Here is a 26,134-nt window from a genome sequence, read left to right as displayed (position 1 = left end):
TGTACAGGGCACAATTTCAAAATTTGCAGATGACACAAAACTTGGAAGGGTAGTAAACAGTGAGGAGGATAGTGATAGACTTCAAGAGGATATAGATAGGCTGGTGTAATGGTTGGACACATGGCAGATGAAATTTAATGCAGAAAAATACGAAGAGACACATTTTGGTAGGAGGAACGAGGAGAGGCAATATAAACTAGAGGGCACAACTCTAAAGGGGGTACAGGAAAAGAGAGATCTGGGTGCAGAAAGGTGGCAGGGCAGGTTCAGAAAGTGGTTTAAAAAGGAAATGGGATCTTGGGCTTTATAAATAGAGACATATAGTACAAAAGTATGGAAGTCATGATGAATTTTTATAGAACACTGGTTCGGCCACAACTGGAGTATTGTGTCCAGTTCTGGGCACTGCACTTCAGGAAAGATGTGAAGGCTTTAGAGAGGGTGCAGAAGAGATTTACTAGAATGATTCCAGGGATGAGGGACTTCAGTTATGTGGATAGACTGGAGAAGCTGGGATTGTTCTCCTTGGAACAGAGACGTTTGCGAGGAGATTTGCTAGAGGTATTCAAAATCATGAAGGGCCTAGATAGAGAGAAACTGTTCCCACTGGCGGAAGGGTCAAGAACTAGAGGACATAGATTTAAGGTGATTGGCAAAAGAACCAAAGGTGACATAAGGAACAACTTTTTTACACAAGTGGTTAGGATCTGAAATGCACTGCCTAAGGAGGTGGTGGAGGCAGATTCAATCATGGCTTTCAAAAGGGAGCTGGATAAGTACATGAAAGGAAAAAATTGCAGGGCTAATGGGAAAGTGCAGGGGAATGGGACAAGCTGGATTGCTCTTGCATAGAGCTGGCATCGATTTGATGGGCCGTATGGCCTCCTTCCGTGTTGTAACCTTTCTATGATTCTATGGTAATATCTGTGACATAAATAGTATAATTTTTTGAATGATAAGCATCAGGTCACCAGGAAATAATAATAAATAGGGTATGGAAATGTTGTACACAAATAGCTTTCTGATCCATTGGAGATAGGAGTTTGTTTCGGACGGCTAATCAGCCTTCATTAAGCTTAGTTTTACCTTTACTTTTACTTTATTTGCACATCCTGTTTGCACAACTTGTAATGAACCTGTGTAAACTGTTTTTAAACATGTCCTTTCCTTGTACAATTGATCACTGCATTGTGTTGAACAAATCCATTAATTGATGCTGGCTGACATTGTAATGTAGAATGGTTCTGACTCCAAACACAATGGCCTAGAAATTGGTTCGCACCAGCAGGCTGGCGCAATCCCTGAGTGCAGGGACCAATCCATGCGTGGAATGCATAGGCCCAAGGTCCACCCGATATTGGGCTTCGGGCCTCATTTACGTCAGACTGGCAAGCTGCAGACTGATGGCTGCTGGGTATCGCCAGGCGGCTTCCCGACTTGAATTTTGGGCCGCTGCATCGATGGCAGCGGCTTTCAGGTAGGTCTTGGTAAGGGGGGGAAGCGATCGAGAGGAGGGATCTGACTTGGGGGGGGAGGCGGTGGGTGGATATGATCAGGGGGGAGGCAGCCCCAGGAGACGGAAGGGAAGCGATCAGAAGGGAGGGGGCAACTGGGAGAAGGGGAAGCAATCGGGAGGGACACAGTGACTGGGAGAGTGGGGAGGGGAAGTGATTGGAGAGGATGCAGCCACCAGTAGAGGGAGGATGTGATCAAAAGGGAGGGCAGCGACCACGAGAGGGGGAGCAGCGATCGGGAGAGTGAGGGGGGCGGCAATTGGGAGGGGTCAAGTGGTGGCCAGCAATGGCCCATGCTTATAATGTGGAGCTGGGTGGAGCACTCCTGCACGTCTTGGCTCCACATTTTGGTAAATATTTTTTTATAACCTACCTTTTTGGTGGCAGCCTGCAGCTAAGGACCACGGGTTGGCCTGAGTGCAACTGGCCCAGTGCCCAGTAAATTCATTGGCTATGAAGTGCTTTGGGGCGTCCTGAGGCTGTGAAAGGTACCATATAAATGAATATTCTTTTTTTTTAATGAATCGATTTGCACCATGGTATATTTTGGTAATTTTTTCAGATAGGTACATATTGTATACAGGCTTTTAAAAAATTTGTCAATTGTGTTCAAGATTTAAATGGGGTGCAAATTGTATTGTAATCAATTCAAATCAGCCATATGCAGCAATAATCAGGCAGCTTTGAGCTTGAGAACTACAGAATATATGACACAAAAGTGGTTAAAGAATGCAGCAGCTCCAACTGCAGTGTTAGCTATTTTTCTAGTATGGGGGAAACACATTTTAACATTGAAGACCTAACGGTTATGTGGAAAAAGGAGAAGCTCCTTTGTGCAATTAAAAGCATTGGACACCAGAAATATCAACACGTTTAAATGATGCTCAGAAGTGTAGGAGGTGGAAAAGGACCTGAGGATACCTAGAACTATCTGAAGAGCCAGTAATACGCATTGGGGTATTTTATAGGATGATTTCTCTCTCAATGATTGCACAGTAGTTCCATAAATGGACCTTGTCCTTTACTATCTAGGATCTGTACTTAAACTGAACCACTATCAACTTATTAAGGATGCAAAAAAAATCTGCTATGCACACTGATGCAACAATTAGCAATTTAAATCAGTGACCACTGTCTGAACTTTGGTGCTCATTTCACTCTTACGCCAAAAAATGGCCTAGGCTCCTGGTGTTTGCATGTGCTGGGCTCTGAGGTCGAGTAATTTAGGGATGGTAGTGAACAATGGACATTTGTCCCAACATGTTGGCCTGAGATGAGTGAGGAGCAGAGACTCCCATAGGATTGCACTGGTAGTTTAAACGAGGATGTGGTATCATGTGATTCACAGCACATGAAGGAGTGGGGAATGGATGAGGATGTATCACGCTGCCAGTGGAGGCTGCAAGGACGGCTGCCTTTGACTCAGGATTCATGGGACTCAGAGCTTATGGGCACTTGCCTGAAATGAAGGCTGCTCAAGCAACATCACATCCTGTAGAGTTCATCATCCTTCGTTATAATGGCAAACCAGGAAATGACAATTGGGAATCCCATAACTGTAACTGAGAATCTATTTCCTCTAGTGGGGGAAAAAAATTCCCAATTGGTTTCTCAATTCCTCAGACCATCAGAGTCATGGTCTGGTCTGTCCAGATGTAAAGCAAAAAATCACATTCCAAAAATTCACTCTAACTCCAACAATCACCTTTTCGCTTTAAAACACAACATTTAAATGCAATTTTTGTTCCAAAATTCTTTGTGGAAAAATGGTAAAAAAATCCCAAAGTGTGACACCTGGCTTAACATTTTGTTTTCACTTCAAAGTTGTTTATGGTCTGATACAGAATTCACTGTATACACTGTGAGACATTGGTCTAGAAGTGGCTGCAATATTAGCTCCCAGACACTGAACACTTAATATAGTGAAATTACATTCTTCTATTTTAACAAAGCATTAGTCCATTTAAAATTATGACAGTAAAAAAAAATCATATGAATATATTAACTGTTTTTACAAATAATGAGTTCCAGTTTATTAAAACCTTTTGTGCATAGAATTGTGATCTACACCCAAATGCTAATTTATGTAGAGACAAACTAACAATCCCACAAAATAAAATGTCTGGAAATACTGTGTGAAATGCATTAAAGCAAATTAGGAGACAACTTAGCCTGATGTGATTAATGCCCTCATTACCCTTAGAGGAATGCAGTCAGCTACTAAACACATATGATTAAAGGGTAATAGTTGACCTTATATTCTCTGCTGAGTCTCGATAGACAAAGTATCACCAGCCATCATCATGAGATTTATGGCCGCTGGTTATTTGACTTTTCCTCTCCATTTTTAAAAACTTTTAATCTTGTTTTGTTAGGTCTCTTTGTACCGTGTACTAATATCTGAATGAAAGGCAGAATGGGACAAGCTGTTCCTAGGCAACTGCTAACGAGTCTCTTGGTCAGGGTTGCTGAACCTTATCTCCAGTTATCTCTTCCTTTGTCTGGGATCCCCCTTATCTCCACTCCAGAGACATGGGCACTTAATTTAGGCTAACACTTCAGTGCAGTTCTGAAGGAGTGCTGCACTATCAGAGGTACTGTTTACAGATATGTTAAACCTAGGCATGCCCTCTCAAGTGGATGTAAAAGATTCCATGGCATTGTTTGAAGAAGAGCTGGGGAGATCTTCTGGTGTCCTGGCCAACATTTATCCCTCAACCATCACCTAAAAATAGATGATCTGATTTCATTGCTGTTTGTGGAACCTTGCTGAGTGCAAATGGGCTGCTGTGTTTCCTACATTACGTTACTGACTACACTTCAAAAATACTTCATTGCTGTAATACAATATATAAATGCACGTTGTTATTATTGTTGTAAAGAGCTTTGGGATGTCCTGAGATCATGAAAGGAACTATTTAAACATAAGTTCTTTCTTCTCTTTCCACTTAGGACTTTATTCAGAAATCAAAGCTCACCTTGAAAGGTTAGTCTTGAGGAAAATTTCTGTTCAGTTTACAGTCACAGACACTGATTAAGAGCATAAGAAAGCTTGAATAGAAAAGACCCCTTAGCCCATTAAGACTGCTCCTTCCGCATTTCCCCCCCATCCCCGGAAATAAAACTAAATCAAGAAAACCTCTAAAATACCAACTTCTAAATTGTTTAACCTTGACCTTGGCATCGTGTTCCATATTGCATCTTTGTCTGTATATGTCCTTATGACCTTCAATAATAATATTATTAATAATCAGATAGTCTTTGTTATGTTTTGGTTGTTTTCCTAAATTTTCTCTGGAAAGCGCCAACTCCTACTGGGGGATACAGTTCCACAAGTGCCAGCAATCCTCTGGTACCTTGACAAAGCAACCAGTGTTTGTGTGAGCCCAGGCAATGAGTGTCAGAAGGCTATTCAGTTATGGGGGTGACAATTGTAAACAATTTTACAACACCAAGTTATAGTCCAGCAATTTTATTTTAAATTCACAAGCTTTCGGAGGCTTCCTCCTTCCTCAGGTAAATGTTCAGGAGCTCCTCGAAGCCTACGCATTTATACATATAGAACAATACATGGTGTTTACAGAATGACCCTGCAACTGCCCGTTGCCAAGGCAATCACCGTGTTCAGACAGAGAGGTGTCACCTGCAGAACACATCATAGTTGAACCTAATCTATCTTCACCCACCACCCATACACATACACTTCCCAACAATAACTAGGAGGCAGAAACCATGGCTAATTTTTCTCACCTGAAGACCAGGGGCTACTGATGCCAATTGTAACACAGCTACCACTGCAGCAACTCAGATCAGCCATCTCACCACAGACCAGCCATCACTGTGTTACAGTTTGGCTTTTCTCCAACACTTTTCTACAGGGGCTCGATGACAGTTGCTGTAAGCAGATCAAGTCTCTTGTGAACTAAGAGCTGCATCTTCATTCTCTTACACATTGAGTCAGCATAACCCTGCTCTAACAATTAGCCTTGATCACGGTCATTCTTTTTACTGCAGAATATGCAGGTAAAGCAATTTGGATAACAGAAAAATATCATACCATTAGACCACGTTATAGAGGTCACACAGTACTTTCCAAATTTAATTGCAATTTTTAAAAAATGCCTCACAGGAGGGAAAAGATGTCATCAAAAAGCTAAACAGATCCGCAATTAGTTCATAACAGCTTAATTTACCCTTTCAGAAAGCTGCCTTTCTTTGTTCTTTCTTTGAATGTAATAGCTTCTTTGGATGAATCAACTTTTCCTTCTCTTATACGCAGACTGAAAGTATGACCCCGAAAATAATGGGGCAGTGTTTCTGACAGATATGCCATTGGACCTTCTGGTGTCGACCAGCACTGACCCCATCAGGACCTGCAGGGTTAGTGGGGTACACTTGATTCGCATGGGGCCAATGGGTGCCTGTGCCAAAACGGGCACATATTGGGTGGCTGCCAGCCTGATGTTGCTGGAAACTCTGGCACCTAACTGCCATCTGGGGTCGGGTGATGCCTATTTCTTCCCCCTGCCAGAGAAACGATTTCAGTGCACCCTTTGGCACCTTTACAAATACTAATACTTCACTCAGAGAGTGGTGAGAATGTGGAACTCGCTACCACATGGAGTGATTGAGGCGATTAGCAAAGATTCATTTAAGGGGAAGCTAGATAAGTACATAAGGAATAGAAGGATATGTTGATAAGGTGAGATGAAGTAAGATGGGAGGAGACTCATGTGGAGCATAGACCTGTTGGGCCAAATGGCCTGTTTATATGCTGTAAACTCTATGTAATTTTAATTTTTAAAAATGTACCTCATATTTGGGCATCCAAACAACTTCCTAGGTTTGGACCCACCCCCACCACCACTGGGGCCCATTTATACCCTTCTGGAGTTAGTTATGCCTCGTTATACCGGTCTCCAAACTAATACTCCTGCTCCTCATGGACCAACAAAAATAACTTAAAATCTATCTTTTTGGGGCCTCTTCAGCTGTATTGCCAGTTCTATCCTTAAACAGCAATTGGGGTCCTGTGCTCATCAAAGGACCCCAATTGGCATATTTAAAGGGGTCTCCTGGCCCCACAAGGAAAGTAATAAACTTACCTTGAATAGCCTCTTCTGTTTACGATACTCTCCTCACTTGATTTTACCTGATGCAGCAACTTCCCCACTAAGGTTGGATTTAAAATCACGGTCAAGGCCTAATGACCTCTTCGGACCCCGACCTGCATATTTAAAGAAGGATGCCGCAGGCTTCAGGCAGGTGCCTTTGCCGCCTGCTCAGAAGAGCAGGTTAAAATTGAAGACAATGGGATCTGGGCGGGCCATCGGCGGGTAAGTCACCTGGTCGACTTTAACAGTTCCAACCAGGCGGTAGGATTAAAATCGACCTCCTCCACCTTTGTGTGGGTCAGATCACAGCAGTGGCGCACTCTGCAGGTGGGAGCTTACCGTGCAAAATTAACTAGTGGCCAAATTGAAGATCTGGTGGAAAGGGATGCTTTCAGTTCATTGAGCAGATGTCCCGCAGTACACCGTTCCTGCTCCAGGAGCGCAAATTATGGAATTTCTACCCTCCAAAGAAAAATAGGAAAATTAAGAGAGGGAAGCAAAGGTAATGCATTCATGCACGAGAAGCGAACCAGTGAATCCTGTGTGAATATTTAGTATGCTGCATACTGCAACTCTGAAGGCAGACATTGATTAAAGGTGCTAAAAATGAGATAGGCCAAGAGAGTTCAATGTCAAGGAGATATGGTCTAAGAAAGAGAGCACAGTGGCAGAGAGATAAAGAAAGCAGGATGAGATATAGTAGAAAGAATGTTAGAGAAATAGAAGGAAATAAATAATGGTACAGGAAAAAGTAGAAAAGTGGTGTGGAGATTTAAAATTGTACATTTGTCTCTCTGATGTGAATTCTTCACCAGTTAGAATAAGCTTAAGGTACTGTCATTGTTGAAGTAGAACCAGCTGATAAATGGATTTCAATGCTAAATGACTTTTTCCACAATTTGGTAAAATGTCAAGTGAATATGCTGTGCAGAAAATGAATGACAAAACTGTAACTAGGTGCTGAGAAGAAGCAGAAGTTTTTAATTGAAGATTGAAAAGTGTCATTACCTTTGTTTATATATCATTACTTGTAATAATTTAATGGTTTCAATAATAAAGGAGGAGGAAGGGCTAAGGACACGGTTTTGCCACAGAGTACCTCCCATGTATTATTTAAACAAAAAATAAAAAGCCTGTCATCATTTTGATGAATCATTTCCTCCTCCCATGGTGGCCACTTACACCCAGAGCTGTTCTGATAATGAATGTTCTAGGCCTGCATATCCTGGAGTCACTTCATTCATTTGCATGTAAATCGATAGTTTGGACTGGACCTTCTGGGGGGAGGGGGAGGAGGAGATGGGCAGTGACCAAATTTAGCACTGAGTACAGAGCAGTTGCTACCAATACTAAGTTTTTCTTGCTTGGGCACCTCCAGATTGGCCTACAAGATGGATGGTCTAAAGTATTGACTTTGTGTGGATGAGTTGAGGCCCTCTGGGGCACTTGTGTGTCATTCCTGTGATATATATGTCACTGGAGCAAATCTGACTGTGAATGAAAAGCTAAGATGAAGAGGTCTCCACAGGAGGCGATATGACCCACTAAATGAGACGATATCCTCGCATTTTAGACTTTTAAAACATACATATGGAGGAGTACTTTGTACTGAAAGTATTCATACAAATTTTTAAAGATCGGAATAGGAAAAAAAGTTCCAGGGCAGATTTTCTTGTACCTGCGCGCGGGACTATTGGATCACTTAGAAGCAGCGAATGCAGAAAAAATCAGGCTAGGAGGAGCCTGCGCCCCTCAGGAAGCCAGCCCAATTTTTCACCCATTTTAATTGACCTCGCCCCTCCCTATCTCTGTAACCGCCTCAAGCCCTACAACCCTCCGAGATCAATGCACTCCTCCAACTCTGGCCTCTTGTGCAACCCCGATTTTCATCGTTTCACCTTTGGTGGCCCTGCCTTCAGCTGCCTAGCCCCTAAGCTATGGAATTCCCTCCCTAAACCTCTCTGCCTCCCTGCCACTCTCTGCTGCTTAAAATCTAGCTCTTTGACCAAGCTTTTGGTCACCTGTCCTAATATCTCCTTATCTGTATCAGTGACAAATTTTGTTTGATAACGCTCCTTGGGACATTTTACTACATTAAAGGCACTGTATAAATGCAAGTTGCGGTTGCTGTTGTTAGGGGCATCTTCCCCGCCCAATTATCCTGTATTCACTGCATCCAGGCAATCCAATAGCCCCTGGTGCAGCAACAGGGAAATATGACCCTTGGCCAAACAAGCCCATCCTATTTGTTTTGGTTCTGTACACATTCCTTCTCCCTTATATAAAGAATTGATTCGAAGTCATACTTCAGCAAACATAACGCAAAATAACATTTTGTTGCCAATACTATTACAGTTAAACAAGTCTGTGTGAAGTAAACAGTCAGGGTAGCAGTATGCAGTCGCATAAATGGCAGTTAGCAATCTCACAAGGTGACTGAACTGAAGCAAAGTACTGAGAAGTGTGAGCCAAAAGAAGAAATCGGTTTTGATTTCAATTCAGAGAGAAGGAGTCAGAGTGAACAGAATCCACACAAAGAGCCAAACTAAACTGAGCAATGTTTTGTTCGTTTTTTTTGCCCCCCCCTTTCTCCTATTAGTTTGCAGAGCCAATAGAAATCAAAGCTCTATTTTCGAGAATCTTGGGAGTCAGCCAGTCAAACTGTGTATTTTATCAAGGAAATGCTGTAAGTGGCATGCACACGCAGCAGGGAGAAAGAGCTGGCAGAAAATGGAGTGCAGAGTGGAGAATTAGGAGATTGTACATTAAAAATCAAATGATAGTGTTTCTCTTCCAGATGTATTTAGCTGCTCTTTTTGTTGCTTTTATCAGAGTTCTATTGTGGTGCGGACAAAGGCTGTGACTGATCGTCTTTGTCAGAATAATGTAGAATTCCGGGTGAGAGTAAACAGCCAGACGACAATGCTGACTTGCAGCATCTTTTCAAATGTTTTAGGAGGATGGATTTGGAGCCACTATTTTTGAAAGTAATCTTTTAAAATTTCATGCTGCTGAATAGGAGTAAGGACCTAAATAAATGTCCCATTTACAAACGTGTTGTTATCTGCTGTTGGATTATTGGGGGGGAGGGATTACAATTTAAAGGCCACAATACAATTTTTAAACAAAAACCTCAGATTGTTACAATCTCCCTCAACTCTTCTGACTTGAGGTTTATGGAACAGATCCTTATTCAACAAACATACAAACATATGAAGTTGACGGGCAGTAAAAGACCAGCTGGTCCATCAAGCCTGCCCCACACATGATGGCCTGACCATCACGGATAAACACTACTTCCATCTCCCGACCTCCCACCCTCACACCCATTCCTGCAGCCATGTAATCTCCTGGGAGAGGCAAAAAGCAGAAAAAACCCAGAGCCAATAAGGGCACAAATACTCTGTAAAATTCCTCTCCGACCCCCTCAGACGATCAAAACTATTCCAGGAAGAAATGTTCCATGAACCAAGTGTTATCTATATGATGCGATCTCTGCCCCAGTCAAGAACTGGTCCAGCTCCCTCTTGAAGGTGTGCAGAGAATCAGCACCTACCACACGAGCCAGCAATGTATTCCAGAGGCTCACAATCCTCTGCAAAAAGAAGAACCGCCCAACATCCAGTCTACTCCTACTCTTTCACAGTTGAAACTCATGACCCCTGGTCCTCCCCAACCTGTTAAACTGGAATAATCCATCATTAGGGATGCTAGCCAGCCCTTTAATTATTTTATCGACCTCTATCAGGTCACCTCTAAGTCTACACTTCTCTAAAGCAAATAGGCCAAGGTCCTTGAGCCTATCTGAGTAACTGAGGTTCTTTAAACTAGAAATCATTCTTGTAGCTCTTCACTTGGACCTTTTCCAAAGCCGCTATATCACCCAACATGTGGGCGGACCAAAACTGGGCACAGTACTCTAGATACGGTCTGACCAGCGATCTGTAAAGTGTCAAAATGGTGTCCTTTGAGTTATACTGAGTTGTTCTGTTAATACAACCCAATACCTTGTTAGCTTGAGCTACAGTTTCTCTACATTGATCATGAACCTTTAGTGATCTGTGCACAATAACACCAAGATCTTTTTGTTGCTCAACCTCTTTCAGTATTGTTCCTTGATACGAGTATTCTACGTTGGTCCTACCAACATGCATAACACTACATTTATCTAAATTAAACTCCATTTGACAATGTATGGCCCACTCCCCTAGCACATCTAAACCTTTTTGGATTTGATTGCACTCCTCTACTGTCTTGACTTTTGCACAGATTTTGGTGTCATCTGCAAACTTACTTACCACACTTATCAGACTTTTGCAAGAAACTCTGATTTCTACATTTTGTAGAGTGTCACCATGGCTTAGTGGTGGTACTCTTGGTTCTGAGTCGCTGTTAATGGGTTTAAGCCCCACTCCAGAATTTAAGCATATAATAGAGTCTGACACTTCTGTGCTACATTGAGGGAGTGCTGCATTGTCTGGAGATGCTGTCCTTCAGATGAGATGTTAAAACAATCCCTTGTTTGCATGTTCAAGTGAATGCAAATGATACAGTGGCAATCTTTTGAAGAAAAGCAGAGATTTCTCCCAATGTCCTAGCCAATACTTAACCCTGAACTAACAGACTTTATCTCATTACTGTTTATGGGACCTTGATATACACAACAGTGACGACACTTCAAAAGTAATTAATTAGCAGGGAAATCCTGAGAATAGCAACAACTTGCATTTATATAGCGCCTTTAACATAGTAAAACATCCCAAGGTGCTTCACAGGAGTTATTATCACACAAAATTTGACACCAAGCCACATAAGATATTTGGAAAGGTGACCAAAAGCTTGATCAAAGAGGTAGGTTTTAAGGAGCATCTTAAAGGAGGGGCGAGAGGTGGAGAGGTTTAGAGAGGGAGTTCCGGAGCTTAGGGCCTAGGCAACTGAAGGCACAGCCACCAAGGGTGGAGTGATTAAAATCGGGGATGCGCTGGAGGCAAGAATTGGAGGAGCGCAGAGATCTTGGAGGCTTGAAGGGCTGGAGGAGGTTACAGAGATAAGGAGGGGTGAGGCCATGGAGGGATTTGAAAACAAGGATGAGAATTTTAAAATAGAGGTGCTCCTGCACCGGGAACCAGTGTAGGTCAGCGAGCACAGGGGTGATGGGTGAACGGGACTTGGTGCGAGTTAGGATACGGGTAGCAGAGTTTTGGATGAGGTCAAGTTTATGGACGATGGAAAATTAGAGGCCGGCCAGGAGAGCATTGGACTAGTCAAGCCTAGAGGTAACAAAGGCACGGATGAGGGTTTCAGCAGCAGATGAGCTGAGGCGGGGCGGAGACAGGCGATGTTATGGAGGTGGAAGTAGGCGGTCTTAGTGATTTGGTCGGAAGCTCATCTCAGGGTTAAATAAGACACCAAGGTTGTGAATGATCTGATTTAGCCTCAGACAGTGGCCAGGAAGAGGGATGGAGTCGGTGGCTAAGGAACGGAGTTTGTGGCGGGGACCAAAGGCTTCGGTCTTCCCAATATTTAGTTGGAGGAAATCTTTGCTCATCCAGTACTGGATATCGGACAAGCAGTGTGACAAATCAGAGACAGTGGAGGGGTCGAGGGAGGTGGTGGTGAGGTAGAGCTGGGTAAACATGAAAGGCACAACGTAAAGGCAAGTTCTTTTTACATCTGGTCACGAGCATTTGTTAAGATTGCAAGCCAATCATAGGATTTTTGTTTTCTATGTATCTTATCTATTGTGTGTCATTTTTCATAATAATTATCAATAATAATTTTAAGTGTGCTGGCAACAGTCATTTTAAAAATTAGAGATTCTGGGAAGAAATTTGAGATTAGGCTGATAGAGCTCTATTAAGTTTTACTTTAATGGTTACTTATTTGTAAATGGACCATTTCAAATTGACATTCTGATTAGAACTGCAGGAAGTAGTCATGACCATGTGTTCAGCAGACATAAATCCATCAGAAATGAATTACTTGGTTGAACCACTTTAAGTAATTATGGAGGCAAATGGAAAAGAGATGACAGATGGGTGTCTTCCTCGGCATGTTTTTTTGATAATCAAAGAATAATGAGAGGAGAAAACTATAAGGCAGATTTCTCTGGCATAGCTTCATTTACTTAGTTAATCACCTAATATGACAAGAGAAAAACAAGCATGAAAAATCCCATCTACCCTAATAAAGAACAATGCATTACTCTGCAGGAGTACTTACTGAAATTAATAACATTTGCCATTTTATTCAGGAGCTGACAATAACAGAATATTAGAGTCGCGCACAGGTTTTGAAACTTCATGGAACTCTTCTAACTCACATTTCTTAAATCTCCAGTGTTCTTCAACGGTGTTAGCCATGGTTCAGTTGGTAGCACACTTGCCTATGAATCAGAAGGTTGTGAGTTCAAAGTCCTACTCCAGAGACTCGAGTACAAATATCTAGGCATATTTCAGTGCAGTACTGAGGGTGTGCTGCACTGTCAGAGGTGCCATCTTTCAGATGAGATGTTAATCTGAGGCCCTATCTGCCCTCCCAGGTGGACAAAAAAGATTCCATGGCACTGTTTTGAAAAAGAGCTGCGGGAGTTTTCCCCAATGTCCTGCCCAACATTTATCCCTCAGTCAACATCAATAAAACGGATTATCTGATCATTATCTCATTGCTGTTTATGTGTTTCCTTGTTTGTCCAAATTGACTGCCACGTTTCCTACATTACAACAGTGACTACACTTCAACAACACTATTTAATTGGCTGTAAAGCGCTTTGGGATGTCGTGAAAGGCGCTATATAAATGCAAGTCTTTCTTTAATATTGCCAACTTAAAAGACTTGAACAGATGACTGCTTTGTAATGACTTGGACCTATCTAATATACAATGCTCCAGCATATATAACCAGGAACCGATGGGTGGGATTTTAACTGCCAGCGGGTCTCCGACAGGAACCCACTGACTTTGGTTTGATTTCCATCCACCTGTTGCAGAATGAGGCCACGGGCCTTATTAAAATATTACCGGCACATTTCCCGCCTGTACAAATAGGACTGAATTGCTTAGGCTTTGAGACCAGGGCATGAGAGCCTCCTCTCTCCCTAAACCTACCCCCTGATGTGTGTGCATAACAAGGAGAGATTTATTCCAAAATTGCCTTTATAAAAGCTGAGCTACTGTTATTTTAAACCAACTTGATGAAAATTAAACTTGAATATCATTTCTATTGCTTGATGTTTTCAATTCTAATGCATTCTTTGTTTACCCTTTGTAGAATATAGTTAAATTCTGCTCTGAGTAATCTATCTTTGCAGTGAAATGGAGTGATGTTGGTTTTAAATTTGTAGCTGATTTGATAGAACAGGTTATTGAATGACAGTACCACAATAGAAACCCAATCAAAATAACTTTTAATGAACAGTAATGCAAGCAACCCTCACAAAAACTCATACATGCGGGGAAATTATCCATTGTACTGGTCTCATGTGTGCTCACTGCATATAAAACAAAAATTCATCCAACTTTTGATATGCAAATGTTGATATTTTCATCTAGTGATCTGAGCCTTTAATCTACCTGAAGATGAGAGAACAGGAGACATTTGTATTGTACCGCTATCACTGTTTGATTTCCCAGAGCACAAGCTGTTAGTGATTATAGTGCAAGCTACTGAAATAGGAAGGTGTTATTACTTCTGACCCACTTTCTCGAGTATAGCTTAGGTGGTATTAGCCAAGGGTTAAACAACATCGACAATGGGATTCAGCACAGCATGAGCTTAACTCTTGTTAAACTGTCCTATGGTAAGCAGAAACATTTATTGTTATCTATCCAAAAGGGCATTTGTTTGTGGATCAAATTTAAGATCCCAACAAAAAACAAAAGCCTTGCATTTATACAGTTCCTTTATTGTAGTGTCCCAAGACAATTCACAGGGGAAAGAAAAGAGTGGATGCTGAGCCTATATGAGAGAGTTAGGAGAGGTGATTGAACAATTGGTTGAACAGACAGGTTTTGAGATATCTCTTAAAGGTGTGGAGGGAAACAGAGGAGAGGAAGGAATTTCAGAGATTAAGACAAAGATGGCAGAAGGGTCGACAAGCAATAGTGAGTGAAGGGAGTAGAGGATACAGAGGAGACCAGGGTCAGAGGACTAGAGGGCATAGGAAGGGATGTAAGGCTGGGGATGGTTCATGCAATGCCCCGATTTTAAAATTCTCATCCTTGTTTTCAAATCCCTCTATGGCTTCATCCCTCCCTATCCCTGTAACCTCCTCTAGCCCTACAACCCTCTGAGATCTCTGCACTCCTCCAATTCTGGCCTCTTGTGCATCCCCGATTTTCATTACTCCACCATTGGCGGCTGTGCTTTCAGCTGCCTAGGCCTTAAGCTTTGGAATTCCCTCCCTAAACCTTTCCGCCTCTTTGCCACTCTCTCCTCCTTTAAGATGCTCCTTAGAACCTACCTCCCTGTCCTAATATCTCCTTATGTGGCTCGGAGTCAAATTTTGTATGATAACGCTCCTGTAAAGCACCTTGGGACATTTTACCATGTTAAAAGTGCCTTATAATTGCAAGTTGTCGTTTGTTGTTGTGAAAATAGGAGGTGAACAAGGCCATGAAGGGATTTGTAGATAAGGACGAGGATTTTAAATTCAACACAGTGGGAGACAGGGACACAGTGTAGGCCAGCAAGGAGAAGGTTGATGGTCCAGGACAGGATGTGGCTAAGTTGATATTCCTGACAAATGATAAACTGTAATGTTGTTAAGCTATATTCAGCCAGTACTTTATAAGAAATACTTCTTCATGAATTTTGGAGAATTGGCAAGGGATGCTGATAATATACTTAAAAACAGTTAAAAATACAAAGCAGAAAATCTCTGCACACTACTGAATGTTCCCTTTGAATCAATTACAAGTGATTTGATGCTTACCGTTATGGTAAAACATTGACCTCAATATTAACCTCCCCCACGACGGATGGGAGAGAGTCAGGGTGAGGGGGGCGGGGGGTTTAAAATGAAAAAAATGGGGAATGCAACCCTAATCCGCCACGTACATGGCCGTTGCCGTTTTTACAGCGGCGGGTTTCAAGGTGTCCGAGTATCCCACTGTGGAGAGGCGGGACACCTCATTAACATATTTAAATCGGGAACCCACTGTGCAGTTGCTGCGCAGGTTTCCCAGGGGTCAAGAAATCTGGCAGTGAAAGGAAGGCAGGAGCTGCTGGCTCCCCAAGCTAAGTGCCTTTTACAGCACTCATTGTGGGCCAGGAGGAGTAAGAGTGCTCCCCCTGGCCTCTTAAGGAAGCCTTCGGCCTCCCCCAGCTCCGATCACGGCCTCTCTCTCCCCCTGCCGCAATCACCGACCTCACCCCCAGCCCCCCGACCCTCGATGGCCTGTCTCTCCAAGTCCCGATCACGGCCGACCTCCCCACACCCCCAAACTCCCGATGGCTTCTCTCTCCAAGCCCCGAACACCGACCTTTCCCCCTCCCGATTTCCGGGGACTATCCTGGCAAGAGACTCTTGCAAGAGTCCCCGGCTGCAGCCTCCTGCCGGTGGTTTTCCCAGGCCGTCAATTCGACCAGCTGCCGGGCGAGAAACGGAAGAAGAAAATATTAATGATGTCCTGCCGTTAAATTCAGCAGGAGCTCTGCGTCCCTGGCATTCTTCGGCCTCCCCCGCACCCTCCTCGCCTCCCCGTAGATAACGGGGCCATTGTTTCAGTTCAGCTACTAAGTGCTGTTGATATCAGGGACTGCAAACAGGCCAACTGCATTATCCTTTATCATTCAGATTAAAAAGAACAAAAGTAAAGAAAAAATGCACATATACTGACTTCTTCTTGCGAGGTTCATTAGCAATCAATCACAAAGATATTTTTCTGTTTTAATTCTATAGCATCCAAAGTTGACATGAACGGAGCATATACTAGTTCTGTGATTTCCCCTTAACACTTGAGTGAAAGTGAAACCCAGACTGATGTACTTAAGTTCCAATAAAGCTACAGTTTTAGTCAGATGACACAGTCACCAACCAGCTCCTTGGTGGGTCTCAGTGGAGTTGACCGACGATGCTGATTTGAGTTGAGCAGCTCTATACTGTGGATTTTGTGCTTCAACTAGTATTAATGTGGTGTGATAACTGCAAGTCTAACAAGAGCGTCAGGCAGCCATTCTGAATCTACAGCATTCCCTCAGTTTTCATTACCTGCTCAAGGAAATGACACAAGAAGTTATTGTCCACATTCACTACATCTAATGGAAAAAAAACATTTGAAAGATTGTCCAGCTGCTAAAATAACTTTCTCTCTCTGACTTTGTATCATTGCAACTAATCTGGTGTCAGCTAACAGCCATAATACTTATCTTCACCAAATAATATTAATTATAATACACGGAAGCAGAAAGAAAGACATGCATTTATATAGCATCTTTCATGATCTCAGGATGTTCCAAAGCACTTTACAGCCAATGAAGTGCTTGTTTTCAGCACAATTAGCATGTCTATTACCTCCATCTAATTTATAACAAAGTTGTTGATTTTACTTGGGTTATCTGTTTGGGGTGTTGCAAGTTGCTCATGTCTTCTCTTGTGAATATTTGGAGGAAATAATCATTCAGAACAGTTATCATTCTGTGCTCATTCTCAGTTTCAAACCATTTGTTTCTTTGACGGTTTTCACCTCTTCTTTGACTGCCCTCTCATTGTTCCGATACTAAAATAACATTTTACTCTTAGTTTCAGCTACAGTGCTTTTTTCCAGGTCTCTCTTTGCCCTTCTGATAACCCTTTTGATGTGGATTCTACAGAGGAACATAGGAACAGGAGGAAGCCATTCAGCCCCTCGAGCCTGTTCCACCATTCAATTAGATCAGGGCTGATCTGCATCTTAACTTAATCAACCCACCTTGGTTCCTAACCCTTCATATCCTTGCCTAACAAAAATCTATCATTCATTCCAGTGAGTCACTTCTCCTTTTTCCCTACAGGATTTGTTCAGATCACTTTTCCTCTTTATCTCACTTCTAATTTGTTCATGCATTTAAAGTTATGTTTGCTTAGTCTTAGCTTGTTGGTTTTGGGAATGTATTTATCATGGATAGTTAGCATTAAACCTATAAAGGTATTCCATTTTCTTCCAATGAAGTGTTATTAAACAACTTGCCCAACTTATTTGCTGTAGTTGTTCCTTCATATCCTTGAATGTAGCCCTTTTAAAGTTAAGTACCTGGCTCCTGGTCTTAAGACACTTCTGACTCCCAGATTATGTTAAAATTTATCATTTTGTGGTCTCTGTCCCCCAGGGGAGCTGGGACTTCCAATTCCAGTACATTTTCTGGGCCATTTAGGAATAATCACATCATATGCCAATGGCATTAAGTTGAAATTACTCTCAAATTTGAGAGGTAACCTTACCACACAGAGTAAAATCAAGTCCATTTACTCAGCAAGATTTCATGTGTTTCCCATGAATTTCGAGCAATGTTTATTATATAGAATGATTGATACCTCGGAGGTATTAATGTTGTAATTTAATGAAATAAATTCTGATGCTATCATAAACCATGAAAGTGAAATTCAAGTGTAGTTTTCTGGTTATACAGTTATCGGGACCCTAGAGACTGAACTTTGTTTTCTTAGAAATGGCATTATAAAAGTAGCTTTCATTATTTAGATGAATTAGTTGCACTGAAGCAAGGGCGTTAGTCAAGTGTGGTGATGTTCAATCTGAAGGAAAATCATACTTGCAAAAGATGGGTGCTGTAGTGCAATCACTTTATTTTATGCAGCAGTTTACTGTTTTCTATTTCATGCTTTATATATTAGTATTCAACTGCATCTGGCAAATTACCCATATTATGATTGTTTGTTGTTCAAAGCTGAACAAGAACATAAGAAAGTCTGTAGCGAGGAAAAGCCATTCGTCTCATCAGGCTCACTCCATCCAGAGCTCATTTAAGTATATTCCATTATGGATTTCCCATGGATTTTGCTCTACCACTGTCACCATCTGTTGATCTCTTATTTCAAGGCATGCTAAAAGGTAAATTCTACAAACATAGGCCCGAATCTCTGACTTGAGCTTCCTGTGAGTGTGTCTCTCCACTGGAAGTGTAGGATCACACAAATTACTCTTAAGTTCCTTCTGGTACCTCTACTGATTTAAAATATGCAAGAACTACTATTAATAACTACATAACCCTGATTGCCCCTTCTCAACAGAAATCAATCCAACTTCTCTTTAAAAATGTCAGTTGAGCCTGGATCATCTACCTTCCTTGGGAGTCTGTTCTACAGACCACTATCTGAGGGGGAAAGCATTCGAATTTGTAAGCTTGCTGGAGGCTTATGAACTTTGTATCTATATCCTGAGACTTGTGATACTGGAACTATTTCTAGAGGAGCAGAAAAGGCCAAGAAGACATTTAGTAGAGGTTTTTAAAACTATAAAGGGTGAAAAGGGAAAGAGTATTTCCTCTGGTTAGAATTCAGTGTCGAGGGATCATCAATTTAAAACTATCATTAACAGATTGAGGAGAGAGGTTGGGAGAAGTTTCTTTACTCAAAGAGATATTGGAGCATGGAATAATTTGTCAGAGAAATAATTAGGGTAAAAACCATTGACTCTTTCAACTGAAAAGTTGATAAATATTTGAATCAAAGGAAGTATGTCGTAACTGTGGCATGTGGGAGTTTGTGGACACCAGTGAGATCCAGAGCAACAACATCTGCATTAAGTGTCTACAGCTCGAGGAACTTTGGCTCAGAGTTGTTGAGCTGGAGTCCAAGCTTCAGACATTGCAATGCACCAGGGAGGGGGGTGGGTAATCTGGACACTTTGATCCAGGAGGCAGTCATATACCTTAGGTTAGGTAGTTGTTGAGAGTTGGTCAGTGGTCAGGGACAGGAGGATGTGACTGAGTCAGGCAGGTATGGGTTCCAGGATGCAGTGATGGAGCAGCCTCAGCCTTTGACCTTGTCCAGCAGGTACGAGGTACTTGCTACCTGTATGGATGAGAACAAGGACTGTAGGGGGGATGAGCAAACAGCATCGTGGTACAGGAGGCCATTCAAGTAGGGGGAGTAAAAAGGAATGTGGTAGCGGTAGGAGATAATATAGTCAGGGGGATAGATACTGTTCTCTGCAGCCGCGACCGAGAGTCCTGAAGGCTGTGTTGACTGCCCGGTGCCAGGGATAAGGATATCTACTCGCGGCTGGAAAAGAACTTGGAGCATAAGGGGGAGGATCCAGTAGTTGTGGTCCAGGTAGGAACCAACGACGTAGATAGAACTAGGAATGGGGTTCTGCTGAGGGAGTTTAAGGAGCTAGGGTCTAAATTAATAAGCAGAACTTCAAAGGTATTAATCTCTGTATTACTACCTGAGCCACATATAAATTGGCATAGGGATAAACAGATTAGATGGTTCAATGCGTGGCTCAAAAAGTGGTGTGGGAGACAGGGGTTTAAATTCATGGGGCACTGGCACTAGTACTGGGGAAAGAGGGAACTGTTCTGTTGGGACGGGCTCCACTTAAACCGAGCTGGGACTTGAATAACTGAGGCTGTAGATAGGGCTTTAAACTAAAAAACGGGGTTGGGGGGGGGTTCAGGTGAGGGGAAATTTAGAAATCTAAAGAGAAAAGTCAGGGCATTAGAGCAGAGTAGTGATTCAGGTAAAGATAAGCAGAATGTGACAGGAAGGGACAGAGAGTTTAATGATAATAGTGCATCAGCGAATAAGGTCAATCAGGGAAAAATGGTAAAAAGTTAATATTGAAGGCGCTTTATCTCAATGCACAAAGCATTCAAACAAGATAGATGAATTAATGGTGCAAATAGAGATAAATGGGTTTAATTGAATAGTCATCACAGAGACATGGTTGAAAGGTGACCAAGGCTGGGAACCAAATATTCCAGGGTACATTTCGAAATAACAAGGGGCAGAAAACACTGGTGGGAGTAGTCCATATGCCCCCTAACAGTAGCTATACTGTTGGACAGCATATTAATCAAGAAATAATAGGAGCTTGTAACAAAGGCAATGCAATAATCATAGGGACTTTAATCTTCATATAGACTGGACATATCGAAGTGGCAAAGGTAGTTTGGAGGACAAGTTCATGGAATGCATTTGAGACAGTTTCCTAGAACAATATGTCATGGAACAATCAGGGAATAGGCAATTTTAGATTTTGTATTGTGTAATGAGACAGGGTTAATTAGTAATCTCATATTAAGGGATCTTCTGGGGAAGAGTGATCATTATATGATAGAATTTCACATTGAGTTCAAGAGCGATGTACTTAAGTCAGAAACTAGAGTCTTAAACTTAAATAAAGCCAATTACATAGCTATGACAGGCAAGTTGGCTAAGGTAGATTGAGAAATTAGATTAAAAGTCATGACAGTAAATAAGCAATGGCAAACATTTAAAGAAATATTTCAAATTCTCAACGAACATACATTCCATTGAGAAATAAAAACTCCAGGGGAAAAGTGAGCCATCCTTGGCTAACTAAAGTTATTAGATTAAAAGAGGTTTATAATGTTGCCAAGAAGAGTAGTAAGCCTGAGGATTGGGAGAGTTTTAGAAACCAGCAAAGAATGACCAAAAAATTGATAAAGTGGGAGAAAATAGAGAATGAGAGTAAACTAGCGAGAAATATAAAAACAGATTGTAAGAGCTTCTACAAGTATGTAAAAAGGAAGAGAGGAGCAAAAGTAAACGTGGGTCCCCTAGAGGCTGAGACAGGAGAAATTATAATGGGGAATAAGGAAATGGCAGAGACGCTAAACAAATATTTTGTATCTGTCTTCACAGTAGAAGACACAAAAACATACCAGAAATAGTGGGGAACCAAGGGTCGAATGAGAGTGAGGAACTTAAAGTCATTAGTGTTAGTAAAGAAAAAGTACTGGAGAAAGTAATGGGACTAAAAGCCAACAAATCCCCTGGACCTGATGGCCTACATCCTAGGGCTGCAGAGATAGTGGATGTATTGGTTGTGATCTTCCAAAATTCCCTTGATTCTAGAAAGGTCCCAATGGATTGGAAGGTAGCAAATGTAACACCGTTATTCAAGAAAGGAGGGAGGAAGAAAATAGGGAACTACAGGTCAGTTAGCCTGATGTCAGTAGTTGGGAAAATGCTGGAATCCATTTTTAAGGAAGTGATAACGGGGCACTTAGGAAACCATAATATGATTAGGCAGAGTCAACATGATTTTATGAAAGGGAAATCATGTTTGACAAATCTATTAGAGTTTTTTGAGGATGTAACGAGCAGGGTAGATAAAGGAGAACCAGTTGATGTAGTATATTTGGATTTTCAAAAGGCATTCGATAAGGTGCCACGTAAAAGGTTGTTACACAAGATAAGGGCTCATAGGGTTGGGGGTAATATATTAGCATGGATATAGAATTGGTTCACTGATAGAAAACAGAGAGTAGCAATAAACGGTTCATTTTCAAGTTGGCAGGCTGTAACTAGTGGGGTGCCGCAAGGATCAGTGCTTGGGCCTTAGCAATTTACAATCTATATTAATGACTTAGATGAAGGGACTGAGTGTAATGTACCAAGTTTGCTGATGATACAAAGCTAGGTGGGAAAGTAAGCTGTGAGGAGGACACAAAGAGTCTGCAAAGGGATATAGACAGGTTAAGTGAGTGGGCAAGAAGGTAGCAGCTGAAGTATAATGTGGGGAAACGTGAGGTTATTCACTTTGGCAGGAAGAATAGAAAAACAGGATATTTTTAAAATGATGAGAAACTATTAAATGTTGGTGTTCAGAGAGATTTGGGTGTCATTTTCCATGAAATACAGAAAGTTAGCTTGCAGGTAGAGCAAGCAATTAAGAAGGCAAATGGTATGTTAGCCTTTATTGCAAGGGGGTTGGAGTACAAGAGTAAGGACGTTTTGCTACAATTGTACAGGGCTTTGGTGAGACCACACCTAGAGTATTGTGTACAGTTTTGATCTCCTTACCTAAGGAAATACTTGCTTTAGAGGTGATGCAGTGAAGTTTCACTTGATTGATTCCTGGGATGAGAGGTTTTTCCTATGAGGAGAGATTGTGTAGAATGGGCCCATATTCTCTGGAGTTTAGAAGGAGAGATGATCTCATTGAAACATCTAAAATTCTTAGAGGGCTTGACAGGGTAGATGCAGAGATGCTGTTGCCCCTGGCTGGAGAGTCTAGAACTAGGGGGGCATAGTCTCAGGATAAGGGGTGGGCAGTTTAGGACTGAGATGAGGAGGAATTTCTTCACTCGGCGGGTGGTAAATCTTTGGAATTCTCTACCCCAGAGAGCTGTGCATGCTCAGTCATTGACATTATTCAAGACCGAGACCGATAGATTTTTGGACTCTAAGGAAATCAAGGGATAGAGGGATCGGGCGGGAAAGTGGAGTTGAGGTCAAAGATCAGCCATATTGAATAGTGGACCAGGCTCGAGGGGCCGTATGGCCTACTACTGTTCCTATTTCTTATTTTCTTATGATATAGAGCTATGGGAGAGAAAAAGGCAATGGAATTAATTTTGGCTCTAGCGAAAAGCCGCAGAGACATAAAGAGCCAAATAGCCCTTCAGTGCTGTAAACATCTAGGTCTATCAATTGGGCTGCGTAGCCCCCATTTTGTAGGCACTACGCGGCCTCCAAAGGACCCAAAATGGCGCCTGGAATGCACGCACACACTTTTAGTGTGACGTGCGCCGAACGTCATCTTGGTAAAGGCGTTTGCGACGCGCAGATAACGAATGCTGGCAGCATGTAAAGAAGGGAGAATATGCAATAGATCAGCGCTCAGCCAACGCACTTAACCTCACACAGCTGAACATGGCATAAACAGCATGGAGGACACCCCCACTAGCGCTACTTAAAGGGATCATGCAGGATTTACAGGTTAGTTACTGGATTATTGCTTCTGGCTACTGGTGCATTTATAACAGTTTTTGGAGGTCTCCTACACTTGAATACCAGGACTAGGGGACATAATATAAAAATTAAAGCCAGGACTTGCAGAAGTGAAATTAGGAAACGTTTCCACGCGCAAAGAGTGGTAGAAGTTTGGAACTTCTGCAAACGGCAGTTGATGCTAGTTCAATTGTTAATTTTAAATCTGAGATTGATAGATTTTTGTTAACCAAAGGTATTAAGGGATATGGGGCTAAGGCGGGTATATGGAGTTAGGTCACAGATCAACCATGATCTCACTGAATGGCGGAACAGGCTTGAGGGGCTAAATGGCCTACTTCTGTTCCTATTTTCCTACGTTCTTACTCTACAGGGAGTGGGCTGGCTAGCTGACAGGCAACAGCAAGGGCACTGGCGGAGTGGCAGGGGTGGGACAGAAATGTTGTCATCCTGAGAGAGGACAGCAGGTTCATGTTCCATGGAAACACTGCCACTTGCTTCTCCTGCAAGAAAGCACGACGTGTGTTGGTGAGTGTCCTACAGGATGGTTGGGTGATGTGCCTTTCATGGTTGAATAACTGCCAGTGTGTATGACCTGTGAGTTGTGGGTGTGCGGTGTGCAACAATGGTAATGTGTGAGGGTGAGAGGAAGCATCTGTTTGGAGCAGTTGAGTACTGATTGAAAGAGTTTGCTGTTATGTGGATGATGGGGGATGTAGTGCGTAGAGCAGTGGATGCGGCTAATGGTGCAATTGGCAGGAGATTCCATTTGACAGTTGATCTCACTCACCTTGACCACTCATTTGAAAGCATTGAACTTCTTCCTGCACTGCATTCATGTTCGTGGTGCTATGCGCCCGGCATTGACTTCATCCCCGACTGCCTCCCATTCCTCTTCAGCATATGTCTGGAGGGCCTCTTGCACTCCCTGCGGATATAGGGTGCCCCTCCTTCTGTCCACCTCTTGTACCAAGGCCTCTGGTGCATCATCCGAGAACCTTGCTGCATGCTCTCTCGCAGGCTCAGTACGAACTCAGATTAGTAGATTGGAGAGGGCTGGCATTCAGATTGGAGGATGTGGGATTTAGTAGTGCCCAACCTTTATTCAATTTTTTAACATAACTCAACAGCTTGTAACAAAGGGACGGGATCCGCATCTGTATATTACGAATGCAATGTCTGATCTCTGTTCAAATTCCATGCGGAACCGTTTCTTATATTTTGCAAATCTGCACTGTTGGAGAACCTTCACCGCACGGACTGCAGCGGTTCAAGAAGGTGGCTCACCACCACCTTCTCAAAGGCAATTAGGGATGAGCAATAAATGCTGGCCTCGCCAGTGATGCCCAAATCCCATGAACGAATTAAAAAAAAATCAGAGGTGCAAGCTGCCTTTAAGAGGTGCTAGCCACTTGCGTGACATCGGGGGCCCCCTGCTGGTGAACAGCCAATCAACAACGCAGCTAGGCCTGGCTGCTCGCAGATATCAGGCAAATGACCAGGCAGCATGAATGTTACATATTACCTGCATCTCAACGACTGGGCGTGGGTTAATCACGCACCGCAACCCCTGTGCCTGGATTCGGGGGTTATCCAATTTAACCCCCCTATGGTTTTATGGATTTAGTGCTCTCATTGTCCAAGTTAAATAACTTGCTTGCCTTAACCTTACCTATACCTTTCCTTATTTTAAAGACATGTATCATATCTCCCTTATTGAAGCTAATGAAGGACAATTAAAGATGACTGAATATGGTCTCTTGGGACGCTACCAAAACACATGACAGATTCTCACCACAGATGGAAAGAACCTCATGTACAAATGTGCTGCCATAACAATGATGGGTTGGGACTTCTGGCTGCTGTCAAGTTGTGCCCCTGATACCATCTGAATTTTTGGGCATCCACCCATTTGCAGCACAGCTGGAATGATCACTCATTGGGTCTGGAGGTGGTGTGAAATGGCCGCAGCATTGGAGCCAGCTGAAGATTTCCAAAAATGTTTTTTAAAAAAGTAGCTTGTTTCCAATTAGGTTGGTAAGGAAACCAACCTTTAAAATCGATGTGGGATCCACCTCCACCAGGGTCAGGTCTTGGCACTCTACTATACCTGCTGCAATGCTGGGAGAAACGGAGGAGGAACTGGCTGAAATTCCGATGGATGACCTCTCCCACCAGTCCCACCTCTTTCACTAACTTCTGCACGGAAGGGGAGGCGGATATGAGAAGCATTCCCCACCCCCCCAACCTTCTGGAAGAAATGCAGTTGGACATCAAGTGGGGCAGAGACCCAGTGACAGTGGATTCCAACCCAATTTCTGGCCCTGCACATTCCCGTCTGCCCAAAAACGCTGTGGATTTTCAGGACCTTTATCTTTTCTCATACTAAAAAATAATACCACAACTTCTATCAACTGCACATTAATAATGAAGGATGCTTAGGGACATATTCAAATGACACTTCAACTCAACTTTTTCATTGCCTCGTTGGCATAATCTTTTATAACAACCTGTGAGTTTTCATCTCTTCTTAGCTTTTCAAAAAACCTCTTTAAGTAATAGGAGTAGGAGTAGGAGTAGGCCAC

Source organism: Heptranchias perlo, chromosome 10 (assembly GCF_035084215.1).
Source record: "Heptranchias perlo isolate sHepPer1 chromosome 10, sHepPer1.hap1, whole genome shotgun sequence".
In the NCBI taxonomy this organism is placed as follows: Eukaryota; Metazoa; Chordata; class Chondrichthyes; order Hexanchiformes; family Hexanchidae; genus Heptranchias; species Heptranchias perlo.
Note: the sequence above shows the minus strand (reverse complement) of the source record.